The sequence below is a fragment of the Myotis myotis genome, unplaced genomic scaffold (genome assembly GCF_014108235.1).
Source record: "Myotis myotis isolate mMyoMyo1 unplaced genomic scaffold, mMyoMyo1.p scaffold_m19_p_16, whole genome shotgun sequence".
Classification (NCBI taxonomy): domain Eukaryota; kingdom Metazoa; phylum Chordata; class Mammalia; order Chiroptera; family Vespertilionidae; genus Myotis; species Myotis myotis.
Genome location: NW_023416320.1, coordinates 22252007 through 22256259, shown reverse-complemented (window position 1 = coordinate 22256259; position 4253 = coordinate 22252007).

Genomic DNA, 4253 nt, shown 5'->3' with positions numbered 1-4253 from the left:
CTCCTTGGTCTGGCTTTTAAGGACACCCAGTGTCCAAGTTCAATGTACTTTTTTAGTCTGTCTTTCTATGTCTTCCTAATCGTGCCCTCCATCTACTCTCATGGGCTTTCCAGCCTGTAGCCCCACTCTGCACAGCCCTCTGAATTGCTCCCCCAACCCCAGGATTGAGCATTCAGATAAAATCCTTCCACCCTCTGGGAAACATTCTCATCTCTCTCTAGGTCCCATTTGGAAATTATTCCCCCACCCACACTTCTTTTTAAACGAATGGTTGTTGAGCCATTATTCCAGGCCAGTCTCTGTGCTAAGTGCTTTGCAGTTATTGACATAACAGCCCTATGACGTAGGTAAATGTTATTAGCCCCATTTTACAGCTGGAGAAACAGGTTTTGAATGGTTAATTAGTTTTCTTAAGATCGTGTGGCAAGGAATTAGCAGAGCCAGGATGGCAAACCATTTCCAGTTGATTCTAAAACCTCAGTTCTCAGCCACCATCTCTTGCTGCCTCCCCTGAGCCCCCCTCAGCACTTGCACATTTTTGTTACTGAAATACACTACCCCCACCTCCCGCCACTGTTTTTTTGTTAATCCTCATCTGAGGATATTTTTTCCATTGCTTTTTAGAGAATGGAAGGGAATGAAGGAGGGAGAGAGGGAGGGAGGGAGGGGGGGTGAGAGAGAGAGAGAGAGAGAGAGAGAGAGAGAGAGAGAGAGACATCAATGTGAGAGACACATCAACTGGTTGCCTTCCACATGCACCCTGACTGGTGCAGGGAGTGAACCATCAACCCAAGTACATGCCCTTAACAGGGAATTGAACCCAAGACCTTTTGGTGGGCAGAGCCCACACTCTAACCACCAAGCCACACCGGCCAGGGCTATACTTCCTTTTAATTTAAAAATATCTTTTTGTATTTTGAATGTTTCTCCTGTAGTTTTCTCTGATTTTCAGTTGGACCAGGAAGCCTTTGAGGGCAAAGATCATGTCTGCTTTTTAGTATTTGGTTTCTAGGTGTCTTTCACATAATTGATGCTTGGTAAGTACTTTCTAAAGAAGTAACAGTAAAATACAATGACTAGAATCAAATGCATTTCCTCTGTCTTGAAAGTCAGAATTAGCTCACAGTTTAGGTGATCTGTCCTCACAGTGTTATGGACGGAATGTTTGTGTCATGTGCTGAGGCCCTAACACCCAATGTGATGGCATTTGGAGATGGGCCTTTGGGAAGCCATTAGGGTTAGATGAGATCATGAGGGTGGGACCCTCATGATAGGATTAGTGGTCTTATGAGAAGTAGCAGAGAGAGGGAGAGGGAGGGGGGAGGGGGAGGGGGAGAGGAGGGGGGAAGGGAAGAGGAGGGGGAGGAGGAGGGGGAGGGGGAGGGGGAGGGGGAAGGAGAGGGATTGCTGCCTACAAGCCAAGAAGGAGGGTCTCTCCAGCAACCAAAATGTCTGGCACCTTGATCATGGACTTCCAGCCTCCAGAATGGTGAGGAAATGAATGTCTGTTGCTTAAGCCCCCAGTGTGTGGTATTTTGTTGCAGCAAGTCAAGCAGACGAGCACACAGATATATTAGAAATAAGAGGTCCTTAGAAAATGTAGATAGTGTTGGGTTGAAAGGAAAACATTAAGAGGGGCATCGAGAAAGAGAGAGGCTTGTGGGAGCCTCACTGTGTGCCTGGCTCCTATGAAGTGGCTTTGTGGACAGTCCAAGCGCGGTGTTGCATCCAGAAAAAAATAGGAATTTGACATCTAACTGTGGCAATGTAAATCTTTCTTTCAGTCTCAAATAATCAGAAAGGGGATCATAGTGCATTCTCTTCACCCAGGTTGTTCTTTCCAAGTCCTGCTGATCAGAGCTTGGCAGCAGCCTCTCTACCCTTCCTGGCCCCATGCTCACACTCGGCCCCCGCTGGTCCTTCTTGCTCCCACCCCTTCTCCCAGTGCAGTCTGTCCTCAGGTGGGTACTGCTAGCCTAGTGTGTGAACACATCTTTCTTAGAAGGCTGGAGGCTGGTGTGTGTTGGAGGTGGGGGAGGTAGTCATAATTGTAGCAGAGTGAGATTATTCTAGAAATTCTGGTGAAAGCACTTGGGGGAAGATTTGAGAGACAGCTGGGTTTTTAGGTACTCTGGTGAGTTGAAGATTGTGTGAACACCCTATAGTGGCTCTAAAAAGGGATGGGAGCCTCAGAAGGGTTTACATTAGGGATGGGGAACCTTTTCCTGCCAAGGGCCCTTTGGATATTTATAACATCATTTGTGGCCCATACAAAATTATCAACTTAAAAATTAACCTTCTGTATTTGGTCAAACATTTGACTAACTCACCCCTAATGCCTTGGCAAGGCCAGACCAAAGGATTTTGCAGGCTGGACATTCCCCATCCCTGCTCTACATGGTATACTGCGGTGGCAAGGATGAGAGGGGACAGGAGTGTCATTCAGGACTTTTCACATGCTGTTCACTAGGCACTGTTCCTGGTTTACCTGCACCATCTCATTTGATTCTTTCAATAAACTTCAGACATAGGCACTTTGAAGAACTTGCATTTCACAAATGAGGAAATTGAGGCAGGGAGAGGCTAAATTATGTGCTCAAAGTTATGGATGATGAATGTCAGAACCAGGAATTGAGCCCACACAGATTGGTTCTAGAGTGTGTGCTTTGAATCACTCCTTTCTGCAGCTTCAGGTGGGGGCGGGGGACACAGTCCAGACTCCCATCTCCGACAAGGGTCCAAAGCAGAAGAGTTGCCAGTCACTGCTGGCTCACTATTTTCTAGGGATAAGTATTTTAGAAGCAGCAATTTTTGAATCTCGACAATCATATGTTTGATACTTTCTGATTTCCAAAGGCATTCATATAGCAGTATAACTGATAATTTTGAGTGAGAAGGTGGAGGAGGGTAGCAAGGCAAAAATGAGAAAGAGATCCTAACAGCAATCTTTATGGACCTAGGATGGGCTCACAGTACAATTACAAACCACCCCTCAACTCCAGTAGCCTAACATATCTGTTCTGTTTCTCATGCTACACGGGCAGTGCAGGCCAGCAGGGTGCTCTGTCGTCACTCAGGGCTCCAGAATGCCAGAGCCCCATCTTGGTAAGTACTTTCAAGATCACTGCCATAGGGGACGACAAAGAGGTGAACCTTGCATCAACATTTAATGTGTTCAATTAGAAGTCACTAACGTCACTTCTGTTGACATCTCATTGGACAAAGCAAATCATCTAAGTTCCAGCCTCATTTCAGGGGGGTGGAAAAGTATAACCATCCCATCTTGCTGGAGGGAGAACCAGACATAGTTGATGAACAGCAGCCAAACGACCCCAGTGCCTGGACAGGCTGAAGCAGAGTGTAGATCCGGACTCAGCACAGGGATGGTGATGGATGTAGCATAATACAGTTTGCAGACACAACAGAGAGACTGAGATGGCACAACCACATTCTTTTACCCTCAATGACCACTCATTCCAGTGGGCGAAGACAGGGAATGCACTGAGAAGATGCCCAGAGAAAACATCATCGTTTAAAAATATTATGCTAAAAAAGTATTTCCTACTCCTCTGATTATGCAAACCAAAAGCAATTATGTGGTTGCATGGTATCACAGGAAACAAACTCTCCTTGTGTTCCTGTCCACACTTGGTAGGAACAAGCTTTATAGCCATTTTCATCTGGAAAAAAAAATCTACATGTAAAAACTCTTACTCAAAATCCACAGTTCATAAAATGTTATCAAGTGCCGACATTAAAACCCAATTTACTTGTCTCCCTGTAAGTGTCCTTTTGTATTTATTTTTTCTCTTCAAAGTTTGAGTTAAGAACCCTCTCTAGGTTGATAAGACAACTTTTGTTTTCCAATTTGATGAATTTTTTTTCAATTGCATTTCTTTAGAAGTGGACACCAAGGTACTTTAAACAGTTTCTGATGCATCCTGGCCCCTCATAAAAGTATGAAGTTAATAGGTTGGAATTCATTCTTTTTTCCTTCCCTCTCCTTGCCTCCAGTTATGTCCCCTCTGCTCTCTCCCCTCTCTCCCTCCATCCCACCCTTCCTATCTTCTATGTAACTGTCATTTTACCAGCCCCACATGCATCACCCAGCTCCTCCCTATTCCTAAGGTTAATGCCTAATACCATTTCCTTGGAGAAAACTCCCTGTCCCTTCATGCCCCTTCGTGTCCCTGGAGCGAACTGCTATAGAATCAAGTACTTTCTCTTCAGAGCTCTCATGAAAATGTATTTCC